This window comes from Amblyomma maculatum, chromosome 5, assembly GCF_055883805.1.
Source record: "Amblyomma maculatum isolate TAMU_Amacu chromosome 5, ASM5588380v1, whole genome shotgun sequence".
NCBI classification, from domain to species: domain Eukaryota; kingdom Metazoa; phylum Arthropoda; class Arachnida; order Ixodida; family Ixodidae; genus Amblyomma; species Amblyomma maculatum.
The window spans coordinates 71,370,547-71,384,533 of NC_139348.1; the positions used below are offsets into that span (position 1 = coordinate 71,370,547).

The 13,987-nt window shown below is 44.4% G+C and overlaps 1 pseudogene; it reads left to right on the forward strand.

Moving 5' to 3' along the window:
- Window positions 1–364: 364 nt before the first annotated feature.
- Window positions 365–1,019, forward strand: LOC146188486 (uncharacterized; annotated as a pseudogene).
- Window positions 1,020–13,987: the final 12,968 nt, after the last annotated feature.

The window sequence follows — 13,987 nt, forward strand, 5'->3', positions numbered from 1 at the left end:
GGCATATTCTCTGGTCCTTAGATCTCAACCCTATAAGCTCCCTCAGGCCCATGCACTCAACCCTGAGAGAAATTCAATCTCTTTTAACAATCCATCCACTGCCGAAAAACGTCCTCCCGGTCCATCCCCTAGCTCGGCGAGAAGCTAGAGCCGCGGCGCTGCACAAACCGTACCACGCAGAGACCAGTGCAGTCTCTGTGGACGACGCAGATTATGCTACTCATCAAGCCTATGTCTTGAGCGTGGTTTCCATCACACTTCACCCTATAGTTTCTGGTTCGAGCAAAGCTGCATCTACGTTAGAGGCAGAAGAATCTGCAATTGCTTTGGCATAAGCGTGTTATACTTATGAGATTTCTTAGGAAAATGTTTTCCAGCATCTTCTTTCTGACAGATGGAGCCGCAGACAACTTGTCATTCGAGCAACACCTCTACCTCGAAGATGCCGAAATTACATTGCCTCGTCATGTCCGCTGTGCTTGTCACACACTATGTCTTGTGGCAGTTTCCAATGTTAATGTAGCTTTCTCGACAGTGTCTTTTGAGCGCATTCACTGATCGGCCATGATAAATTGTTCGGCACTATATGGAACTGCATCCGAAGGTCCAAGTTGTCTCAGATAATCATGAGCGCCTTAGGACATTCGTTTGCACATACGACAGCATCAAAGACCTCCTTCGATCGAAGGACAAACTTCGAGGCCTATGCAACACTCTCAACCTGCAAGTATTCCAAGAAAGAGACTTGGCCTTTCTGCTTGAGTATTGAGATGTCTTGCAGCCCCTCGCTTCTGCTTTGACACGCCTCAAAGCTGAAGCTGACTGCTTTTTTGGAGAACTGTTCCCAACTATTTTTCAAGTGGAATCGAAGCTTCACGAGAAATTTGCTGCAGACTATGATTATTGCAAGCCACTTTTCGGTGCCGTTAGAAATGATTTGACCATCTTTTGAAAATGAAACCGAGTGCAATGAGGCAATGGTTGCTATTGTTCTACACCCCTACTTCAAATTGCGCTGATTGCAAGCAGAAATGGAAGACTTCTCTACTGAAAAAAGAAAATGCTACGGGGCAATAACCTCACACAATCTCATCAAATCGCGTAGACTCTCATACGGTGCAGATTATTATCATAAAATATCTTTCATATTTATGCTAATGTACAAGAAACTATCAGATCTTACGCAATTCTATACGACTTGCATGCGATTTCTTACGTGAACTGAGTAAGACTGTGTGAGAAAATGTGACGTTATTGCCTCATACAATTTTTTCAGTAGCGTTCCGGCATGATGCTTAGAAGCTTACAGAAGAAGCTGTTGCCGACTTAGTAAGCAAAGCAAAAGCCGCGCATTCTTCCGCACGCGAATAAGTGGATTAATCGTTGCCGGCAGAAATCAAATGCGTCAGCTGGCGCATTGTTTTCGTTTGTAGAAACAAGTGCTACAACCAGCCGTAGCTCTCAGGAGGCGTTATGAATCTTCAGTTTCTCAACTATCTACTCGATCCTCTAATTGACGTGGCTATGCTTCATTCTTATACACTGATACGAAGCGTCTTCATCAAGTATATTACTGCGACGTGCTCGTCTGCTCCTGTAGAGAGGCTGTTTTTCATTTCCCTGGCTTATAGCGTGTCCACATCGCCGGGCTCCTTCGGACCAGCGGCTTGAGAAAATGTTGTAGCTTAACACCGTCAAGTGAACGTAACTGATGCTTTTTTCCCAATAAAAATGTTCGTAATAAAAGCTTCCACAAATCCATGCGGTTGGATTCGTTTATAAGTTCTTTCAGGAAAAGTCCTCGCATACATTTCCGCGCATACATTTCCTAACTTGGCAAATTATATTACCGGACTTGTTAGTAATTTCAGTGATGTAAACGTCGTTAGTCGTAATATAACCTGTATTATATTTGATAGTTTAGTGATGTATCGAAGTATCGACGATACGGTATCAAGTATCCATCGAAAATCGATTTCAATTCTGTATCTTGCATTAGTATCGGAAATACAATTTTTCAAGGTATCGAGTGTCTTATCGAAGATACGTTTTTGAAGTATCTTGCCCAGGCCTGGTTTTGAAAATTGAAATGTTTTGCCTTGCTTGTATTTAAAGTCAAATTAGGATATGTTCACGGCAAAATGAGACGTTGGGATTACTTGGGGAGCATCTCTGTATATTCAGGAAAGCGACTGTGCTCCTTGTCTTGCTTGTATTTAAAATCAAATTAAAATTTGTTCACGGCAAAATGAGACGTTGGGATTACTTGGGGAGCATCTCTGTATATTCAGGAAAGCAACTGTACTCCTTGTCTTGCTTGTATTTAAAATCAAATTAAAATTTGTTCACGGCAAAATGAGACGTTGGGATCACTTGGGGAGCATCTCTGTATTATCAGGAAAGCAACTGTACTCCTTGTCTTGCTTGTATTTAAAATCAAATTAAAATTTGTTCACGGCAAAATGAGACGTTGGGATTACTTGGGGAGCATCTCTGTATAATCAGGAAAGCAACTGTACTCCTTGTCTTGCTTGTATTTAAAATCAAATTAAGATTTGTTCACGGCAAAATAAGGCGTTGGGATTACTTGGGGAGCATCTCTGTATAATCACGAAAGCAACTGTACTCCTTGTCTTCCTTGTATTTAAAGTCAAATTAAAATATGTTCACGGCAAAATGAGATATTGGAATTACTTGGGGAGCATCTCTGTATATTCAGGAAAGCAACTGTACTCCTTGTCTTGCTTGTATTTAAAGTCAAATTAAGATATGTTCACGGCAAAATGAGACGTTGGGATTACTTGGGGAGCATCTCTGTATATTCAGGAAAGCAACTGTACTCCTTGTCTTGCTTGTATTTAAAATCAAATGAAAATTTGTTCACGGCAAAATGAGACGTTGGGATTACTTGGGGAGCATCTCTGTATATTCAGGAAAGCAACTGTACTCCTTGTCTTGCTTGTATTTAAAGTCAAATTAAGATATGTTCATGGCAAAATGAGACGTTGGGATTACTTGGGGAGCATCTCTGTATATTCAGTAAAGCAACTGTACTCCTTGTCTTGCTTGTATTTAAAATCAAATTAAAATTTGTTCACGGCAAAATGAGACGTTGGGATTACTTGGGGAGCATCACTGTATAATCAGGAAAGCAACTGTACTCCTTGTCGTGCTTGTATTTAAAATCAAATTAAAATTTGTTCACGGCAAAATGAGACATTGGGATTACTTGGGGAGCATCTCTGTATAATCAGGAAAGCAACTGTAGTCCTTGTCTTGCTTGTATTTAAAATCAAATTAAAATTTGTTCACGGCAAAATGAGACGTTGGGATTACTTGGGGAGCATCTCTGTATAATCAGGAAAGCAACTGTACTCCTTGTTTTGCTTGTATTTAAAATCAAATTAAAATATGTTCACGGCAAAATGAGACGTTGGGATTACTTGGGGAGCATCTCTATATAATCAGGAAAGCAATCGTATTCCTTCCGACGCTTCAAACATTGGTGTCTATACTCCTTTAAGGAACCCCTATTCCATTTATTTGCGATATAGAAAGTCGCACGTGTATCTTTGTTTCCGAGTTCCAGAAAAACCCCTCTAAATACAAAAGTAATCACGTGACAAGAGCATTAGCTCGCCGCAATTGTGTTGCTCTCAGCCATGGATTCAGTAAAAAAAATGTCCCCTGTGGTTGTGCCTCGTTAGCCCAGTTCCAGTGCTACGCTACATTGGCGATGGCTGCAGCCAGCTCGCCAGCTCGCCGCTCTCGCTGCAACTTACGCCGTCACATGCGCCGACTGGCTCACGTGTGCGAAGAAACCACCGCAGACATATCGGCTAGCTGCTGCACGTCACGGCCGTAGCTGAGTTCTCTCAAGCATAGGGTAACTCTCAAGCCACGGTTGAGAGCAGGGCAATCGTGGCGGCAAATGCGCTAGTCACGTGGTGGTTTTAGTAATTCGCCTGGTTTCTTTACAGGTCGAAAAAAATACGCATGAGCCTTTCGTTATCATTAATAAATGGAAGGGGATTTCAAAAGGTGCTCCCAACTCGGCAAATTCTGTGTATTGTCTGAAGTCAATATTTAGTAAATGAGCAAAAATATATCCAATTACCTAGTTAGATGTTTGTGCAACAAAAAATTGTGCGTGGTGCGCAAGACGGCTTACAACTCTATGCAACTGGTTTCTCTGGCCTACCTTCTTTTATCTTTTAACCCTTGGCTAAAGTTAGCTTGGATCCCTCGTAGATACCTTCCAGCACTTTGTGATCTGGCTCCTCTACTCCCATGATTCCTCAGCATCTGCATATCCACTGGAGTTTTAGCTGATTAAAGTGTTTTCTAGTAATATGTTCAAGCTGCGTATCAGGTTCGGTTGAATTCTGATTTTTCGAGCACTTCATACATAATGTGGATATAATCAGTTGCAGAAAGGGTTTAACGGATGCCTGTTTGGCCCTTAGTTGACTAAAATCTAAGGTATTCCTGAATATTGAAAACACCTTGTACGTGATGGATAGTAAGCTTTTAATGTGATAGTATTACTTCGCTATGATCAAAAATTTTGTCCGCTGGCCGCGTCCGCAGAGCGCGTCCGGAAAATCGTGTACGCAAAATTGTGTCCGCAGCAGTGGCGAGTAATTGGTTGGTTGGTTGGTTTGTGGGGTTTAACGTCCCAAAGCAACTCAGGCTATGAGAGACGCCGTAGTGGAGGACTCCGGAAATTTCGACCACGTGGGGTTCTTTAACGTGCACTGACATCGCACAGCACACGGACGCCTCGCTTTTCGCCTCCACCGAAAAGCTGCCGCCGAGGCCGGGATTCGATCCCGCGTCCTTGGGAACAGAAGTCGAGCGTCGTAACCACTGCGCCACCCCGGCGGGTGGTAAAAGTACATGAGTGATGTTAATCGATAGAGATTGGCGTAATGTTGCGTTCGAAGTAATAATTAGGCCATGAAGGTAATATGGTAATTAATTAGAAGCAAGACACGCAAAATCGTGTCCGCAGCACTTATGAATAATTGAGAAGTCGTAGAGGTTAATGAGTGGTGTCAATCAATAGAAGGTGACGTAATGTTGTATGCTAAAAAATAATTAATGTCAATACGTTAATTAGATAATTATTTAGAGGCAAAAGCGAAACAGTAAATTCGAAAATGGTCTCATTAACAATGGCTTGGGGCCCCATTTCAATATATCAAATACTCAAATAGTTCTAAAGCAGTAAATTAAGGATACGTCAATTTGGTGATGTCACGCAGCCTGAAGTCGAGCCAAAAAAGGGCATAGGAAGGGATTGGCGCGCAATTTCAAAGTAGCAAAGAATAAAGTAGTTACTTAAGGCAGTCAGTTAGGATGACGTCAAAGATATGACGTCACGCAACCGGAAGTAGAGACTAAAAAGGGCATAGGAAGGGATTGGCACGCATTTTGCAAAATTGTGTCTGCAGCAGTTGTGACGTATGGAGATGTAGAGGTTAATGAGTGGTGTCAATCGATAGAGGGTGACGTAATGTTGGGTATGAAAAATATTTACACTGATAAGTTAATCAGGTAATTAATTAGAGGCAGAAAATGTAAAAGAAAAGACGAAAATGGTTTCAATAGCGAATGGCTTGGCGCCACATTTCAATGTATCAAATACTAAAATAGTTAATTAAATCGGTTAGGGTAACGTCAAGGATGTGATGTCACGCAACCGGAGGCCGAGCTGAAAAAGCACATAGGAAGGGATTGGCGCGCAATTTTACAGTGCCGAAAACTGAAATGGATAAATAATAAGTTAATTAGGCATCCAGAAGCAACTAGCACCAACCAGAAGCAATCAACATCAGCATCCGTGCTTTCGCATTACTCCAATGCAGATTCTGCAGTGCTGTTTAATTTTTGCTTTGTTATTTGCAGGACTTTGGCGCTCCCCTTCTTATGAATTGAGTTGACATATGTGTCCTTCGAAGCTTCTATACCGGGTGGTCAGATTTTTTAACATATTCTCACCAGCCTTCTTCAAAAGATTGGCTGCATTCTGGCTCTTCCCACCAGTTCTGCTGATTGTAACTTTTTCTAAGGCTTTCTTTGATTTGTTCTTCGTTACCGGAGCCGCTTGTGATCGCTCAGCGCTATTGTAGCTCTCAGTATTGTCCACAATACTTCTGATATGATATAGCGCAAGTTGTTCATATTTAAAATTCTATTGTCCAACTCGTCTTTCAGTGCACACTTATGAATTGTGCCAATGCGTAGTTACCGCTTGGCCCATTTTGAGAAAACTGCCATTCTTTAAAACATACTCCATTTTTTTCTAAAATGTGCTTACATCTGTTACGTAACCTTATTAACTTCTCCGCACTGTGCTTGGGGCTTGCTCGTTTTGGGGGTCCTTATCTCTTCAGGCTGTTTACTGGCATCCGGTGCAGCTATGCTCACACCAACTACGCACTCAGTAAGGACATCGCTAAAATTTTTCTTCATCCCTTCTTCACTATAGGGTAGTCCTCCTTGTTAAAATCCGATTTTCTCTTTTTCAGCTAAGTGTTTAATTCCATCATTTGCTAACTTACCGACACCTTTTGTGGTCTTCCTTTTTCGTAATTCCTTCCATCACCTTTTCAAATTTAGATGAGGTTTAGTTTTCGTCTTACGTCGTTTACGTCTCAAAGCGACTCATGCTGTGAGGGATGCCTTAAGGAAGAGCTCCGGAGTTTGCTGCCCCTGGGGTTCATTATGGTTCACAAACGTGCACTGACACCGCACAGTACACGGTCCCTTGCTTTTTGCCTTGATTTGAAAAGCCATGGAGTGCCCCAATCATTGAGCCATAATTGCTGTGGCCAAGCCTAGACTAACTGAAGCATTACCATGTTCACTGCATTGCCCCTTCCGATGACCTCCACTTCTTGCCCAATCACGACGTTCGAGCCCGGCAATAAAGCAGAGTCAAGAAGATTCGAGCAGACTCTTCTATGCCAACTTCTGGATCTTCAGTTTGATGATGAATGTGTTCGTGATTCGTAAATTATTTTGTTTCACAAACTAACTATTAAGTCCATAATAATTGGTAACTGCTAACTGCACTACCTAGTTCACTCCCTCACCTAACCTTCCCTTCGCACCCAAGCTCCAAAGAATGGAGAGACGTCCAGCTGCGGCTTTTGTTTTAGCACGCTCTTTGCTTGATGCTGGCAGGATTCAAGACGCAGTTTTCACTTCCATGCGGAGATAAAATTATGCATGCCTATGCGTTCAGTAATGCATTCCTTTCTGCCTTAAAGCCGCTCTTTAGGTGCTTTTCCTTGTGTCTTTATTTCACCCCTGCAATACTGAGCCAATACACGCCACATACATTGACCATTTTTACTGTCGTTCTGAAATTAGCACCTCAATTCTAAGCTATTCTGAACGTGTCGGCAAACCATACGGCTTCGCTATATTGTGTATTGATTAGCTCTCTCTCTAAGCGTCATGAACAGATCCCCAATGCGCTGAGAATGGCAGTCATATTAAGGGCTGCAGAATTTGCCATGAAAGCAAAAATGACCGATCCCGTGACCAGACATGCTGCTTTGACAACAAGGCCCAATATCAACTCAAGGCAAATGTGTGGTGAATGCACTCCTGAAGGCGCACCTTTTAAAGTTCTATTTCATTTTCACTTTACAGCATTAGCCGTTTCTAGACTTAACGCCGTGCCGCGTCCGTGCTGCACCACGGAGTCAACACGAATCTATGACCTCACATGTTGACATATTTCACACGCCTAAATGGCTCTAGTTTATACCACTATCGCGAAAGAAACTATACCTCCGGCAACCCGAACAATCAGCAGAATATTGGAATGCGTTGGCAATACTGGCCGTGTGTAGAGCTGGTCATTGCCAATGCATTGCCAACGTTGGATGGCGGTATTCGCTGCCTTGGAAGTTGTCTTTTTATCCAGATGGCGCAGCATTATTCCTGTGCCCCGACTGGAATTGACTCGGTAGCAGTAGAATGTCTAGCAGCGTCGGCGCTCCGGTTATACCGGCCGTATACATGTGACGGGTTCTTTGCTTGCACATCTTCGGCTGCTTTCGTTAACGTTGATGCCACTGCACTTTGAAGCGATAACGAAATAAGAATACACCCTATATACTGTGATCTCTAAAAATATTATTTTCGAAGCACCAGAAAGGACGATTCTGCAGCCCCATACGATGTAGGCCGAGCCGCCAACTATCATGGAGATCTAAACTGTATCTAAGCAATGCTCAGAATCAGCGAAGGTTAGGATGACAATTTGGGTAAATAAAATATACGCAGGAATGTTGACAGCACTTACCGCAAATATCCTCACCAAGCCAAGGAATGTGTTTTCCTGCAACAATAGACCATATAATTGTAAATGCTAGTAAAGGAAGGAGAATAGGGTACAGGTTATAGGGACTGGTAAGCGGAAATTACTCAGCCCATGTAGTCAGTGCATCACCGTTACATAACAACGGCGCAGTAATCGTGGCTGCTTGTATGGACACGTAATCAATGGTCATTTGCGTATAATTTGGCAAACAGGCGTCATCAAAACAAGCAAGACGCCGAAAGAAAGACACCGTGACAATTAAATTGCACTCCCTCTCCTCTCTCAAGGATCCCTCGTATCCCAGTAATAAAGTAAATTGAGAAAAGGATTCACGCATGCAAATGAAAACTGTATATACCGAAAGCTGCACTTTAAGTAAACGCAATGGCATGGAGGCGCAGAGCAATAATTTTTGGGCATAATAAAATTGCCGTTCCTGTTATTAGCAGAAAAAAAAAGTCAAGAAACGTTTACATTAATAAATGTACCTTGCAAAGCAGATGAAGGTTAAATTTGCGTATGAGATTTGTTCATCTGTAATGTGGGTCGTGCAAGCGGATGGTGGTAAGATACGCATCGTTTACGTGATGCAGCGCGGAACGACTTTGCGAGGTCTCTTAAATGTGTCCAAGTAAGGGGTTTCCTCTGAAAAGGAGCACCACGTTACACTGTCAGCAAATCATGGAGCCGGGCTAGTTGCTACTCTATGGGTGAGCTAAAGCGGCGTGGTGGCTACGGGACAAAAAAAAACTCACAAAAGGACGACGGAAAAAATGATGTGCTTATTCTAAACTGGTGACAATGTTAAGCTGCACTAAGCTCTCGATAATATTTTCTGATGGCAGCATGTTGAGCCTAAAACGACACCATACTTGAGATTTGAGAGATACTTACGTCTACAGGTTTCTTGTTCTTGCAGGTTTTGGCGTAGTCACCGATGCACTGCAATGAAATGCACAGGAATGCTGATGAGTATTTGTTGAATATGTTTTTACAGTTGGATGCTACTCATTTGACAAGAAAATTATAGGACTGCGCCTAAGCTTTGCTTAATTAAGACCGGAAATGGTGAGAGCTAATTTATAGGGCTGTCTTCACTAACTGCATCTTCATTGCAATCTCTACTATCATGGTCACTATCAGTGCTATAATTGGTATCAACTAAATGCACTGTCATTGTCATCGCTACTGATATTCTCACAATGAAGAGAATTATCATAGGCTTCTCACAAGCTCGGCACCACCTAGCAGTTTGCGCACTCCGCTAGGGTTCAGAGAGCTCGCAGCTATTCTTTACAAAATGAATAAAGTCAGTCAATAAAATTTGGCCACCGGCCGGACTGCCCGTGTTGTGAGCCCTAGGAACATAAAACATTCAGTTGCATTAGGGTAGATGGAGCGCTGAATTGCTACGTCCTAATAACGTGTTTCTTACTATTGTGTATAGAATTTGTACGTACTTTTGTAGACACGGTCTATAGAGTATGCCGAACGCTCTTCGTAGACGTTTGCCTATCGAATTTCTAGAGACAAATTTAAGACTATCTATAAAACCTTATACAAAGCCAACAGACAAAGCAAAAGGAAAACGATAGTCTCTAGATAGTCTACAGAAGAAAAGGGACAAAACGGAGTGCCTTCGTCAGTCTATATAATAGACTAAAGTATATAGTCCTAATTTAATTTTAATTTTGTAGTCGACGTTCTGGGAGGAGCCCTGCCGAAACGCTTTGAGAAAAGTTGCGCTCCTGCCAAAATGTTGAATAAAATAAAAATAAAACTGAAGCAGGATAAACGTATAAAGCAATTGTTGCCTTGTGCATACATCTAGCAACCAGGTCCGCCTATTTACACATGCTATATATATATATATATTGTCACGCACTTCCCGCGGTCCTTATTGAAGGAAGATGAGATTTCGCGGACTAAGCAGAAGAGGAAGAGGAAGCTGCTTCTGCACGCTCTGGTGTGCTAATCACCAGCGCATCCTAAGATCTGTACAAATAAACCTCGTAACAAGTGTGGTGGAGTTTGCGGGCTTAAGATCAGCACGGAACCTCTCTTACACCGCCGAAGCAGAAGAATTGCTGGACTACCCCCCTACGGACGGAGATAGCACAAGCAGATGTTTCAACGCCGCCCATGGCAGCAGCACAACCGACCCCTCCACAGCCTTATCGGGAACCCCAACACTTTTATGGCAAGCCTAGGGAAGACGTGGATGACTGGCTCACCTACTACAACCGGGTGAGCAAATACAACCGCTGGGATTCGAATAACAAGTTGGCGAATGCGGTATTCTTTCTTGAAGAAATTGCACTAACATGGTTTGACAATCATGAAGCATTTTTTACCACCTAGGATCGCCTCATGGTTGAAATGAGAGCGAGAATCGGCAATGCCGATGCTTGTAAACCTTGTAACCCCTGTGGATGCCTTGCGCGGTGGGCTTTGCGCCTTCAAGAATTCAAATTTACAGTGTCTTTTAAGAGTAATCGTAAGCACGGTGATGCTGACTGCCTGTCACGGTTGTCACTTGAAACTACTGATTGCGATGATGAGGTCTTGGATGAATATATAACTGCTATCTCTACAAGTTTCCCCGATGTTGGTGAAACAAAGATTGCGCAGTGGAACGGCAACGAGTTGGCGCCGCTTTTTGATGCAGCAAGTTCCCGGAACCCTGCGACCTCATTCTGCATTCGTGGCGGTGTACTACACTGAAAGAACTACTCGTCAGTAGGTGCGCGGCTTCTTCTGGTAGTTCCTACGTCTTAGGTGTCAAGTTCTTCGGTAATGCACGACGATTCCACAGCTGGAAATTTGGGTTTCGCGATGAGATTGCACAGGACTAAGGAACGTTTTTATTGGGCGAAGATGCGTCAAACTACTCAACGTTATGTGGCCAGCTGCTTCCGGTTCAAGCGTTTCAAGCATCCAACCTGCTCACCGCCGGGTCATCTTCAGCCTGTAACATCACCAAGAACCCCATTCGAACAGGCAGGAATTCACCTTCTAGGACTGTTTCCCCGTTCCTCCAACGGAAACCGATAGGTCATAGTGTGAGTAGACTACCTTACGCGGTACTGTGAAACTAGTGCTTCTGAGGTAACGGCGTTCATCCTACGGTCCATTATTCTTCGCCGTGAGCTTCCTCGTGTGTTAATAAGCAATCGTGGCCGACAGTTTACGGCAGAAGTTCTAGAATAACTTCTTCGCCTCTGCTCATCCCACTTTCGCCGTTCAACTCCTTACCATCCATAAACAAACGGTGTTACCGAACGCACCAATTGGACACTTAGCAATATGCTCGCAATGTATGTCGACTCCCTCCACAAAAACTGGGATGAAGTCTTTTCGTTTTTAACATACACATTTAACACTGCTAAGCACGAAACGACAGGCTACAGTCTGTTTTTTTTCTTTATGTACGACCTCCACGAAGCACTTTGGACACGTTTCTTTCTGCCTTTCTCCCTCCCTGCTGAAACTTCACTAGCGCATACTCTCTCTTTGGCTGAAGAAGCTCGTCGACTCGCTAGACTTCGCACTCTGGCCTCCAAGGAACGCTACAAGCAACGCTACGACAAGCGTCATCAAGATGTTAATTATGCCCCTGATGACTTCGTGTTGCTTTGGACGCTGTTGCGTGAGCGCGGCTTGTCCCAGAAACTGCTGCACTACTATACCAGCCCTTTCGTTGTACTGGAACGCCCCAGCGCAGTAAACTTTGTAGTCTCTCGTCTGACCACCGAAGGGCGTCGTTCTCGGAAGATTCAAGTAGTCCACGTGGCCCGCATGAAGCCCTTCTATCAGCGTGACGAACCTTGACTCGCCCGGCGGGCATCGAATGCGAAGGGGGTAGTGTCACGCTCTTCCCGCGGTCCTTATTGAAGGAAGATGATATTTGCGGACTAAGCAGAAGAGGAAGAGGAAGCTGATTCTACCCTCTCTGGTGTGCTAATATCTAGCGCATCCTAAGGTCTGTGTAAATAAACCTCGTAGCAATATATATATATATATATATATATATATATATATATATATATATATATATATATATTGCCACCTGACGGTTCGAGGTAGCGCTTGAATGACGAAGAAGTTGGAGACTCTCGCACGCTTCGGCTAGCTAGGACTGTGGACTCTTGAGCTTGTGTTTTCGTGTTACCCTTTCCCGGGAACCTCTATCCTGACTGTGTGCATCTGCCCCTGTTGCCGATACCCATTAATCTCTGTCTTCGTGACAGTTTTGGTGGAGCCGCTGGGTAATTGTCCTCTCAATGTCGCACACTCCTCCGCGAACCAACGACACCTAGCTTTTGCCTGTGGACACGCCAGTTCATCGCGTCAGCCGGAGGAACCTGGGCCTTCCTCCCGAACACGGGCCCTTGGAGTCCACTTCGACAGCGAGCCTCCGGCCAGCCACGCAAAGCACTACGTCGGTCATGCAAGGTACTCCTGTTTACTTTCATAACCCCCGAGTGCCGAAATCGTTCCATGGCACTGCGCATGAAGACGTTGAGGATTGGCTAACTCAGTTCGAACGAGTCGCATCCTTTAATCAGTGGGACGACAACTTAAAGCTACGGAATGCCATTTTCTGCCTGGAAGACCATGCTTTGACATGGTATGAGAACCGAGAAGGCACAATAACATCAAGGCCTCAGTTCCGCCGTCTTATCGTAGAGACGTATGTCAGCCTGGATAGGCGCGAACGAGCAGAACGTGCTCTACAATCTCGGAAACAGATGCCAAACGAGTCCGTCATGATGTATGTTGAGGACATGACGAAACTATTTCGACGTGCGGATCCCAACATGTCTGAAGAGAGAAAGCTGCGCCACCTGGGCATGGGGTTAAAGAACAGCTTTTTGCTGGTCTTGTACGTAGCCCACCGACTACAGTTACCTCATTTTTAACAGAGGCGGTCACCATGGAAAAGATCCTACACCAGCGCCACTCGGCGGTCTACGACAGCCCAATCCTCGCTACGACTGCTGCCGAGCCTCTTACAGCTGCTGTAAGCAATACTGAACAGCTCCGAGATCTTATTCGTGCAATTGTACGCGAGGAACTGCAGAAGATTTGTGGCACGTTCCAACCCAGGGGTGATTCTCTCGCACATATGATCCGCGAAGAGATTCAGCAAGTCACGCAGCCATCTCTGCATGTTGCTAAAGCTCAAAGTACCCCTGTTCCTGATTATTCTCGTCCGACTTACGCTGACATTCTCCGACGCCCAGTTCCCGTCCAAGCTCCGTTGTCTACGTTACCACCCACCCAGTGCATGCCCGTCCAGCAGCCAACGCAATACACTCATGTACAGCAGCCAACACGATCAAACATTCGACGAATGGACGTCTGGCAGGCCCCTCGGAGCAGCCGCCTTTGCTACCACTGTGGGGAACCTGGTCACATTTTCTTGTGGTGCCCTTATCGGGAACTCGGACCGGAGGGTTTTTACACCAACGCACCTAGACGCACGTTCGGACAACTACCTCGTGACATTTGAGACAACCTCACACAAGAGAGCCTCCGGATGGCGCGCCGACAATCCACGTCTCCATCCCCATGTCGGCAAACCCCTTCAACAACTGGTGACTTCCCGTGAGCACCGCCTGGTCGCTCGCCAAGCCCCCCCCC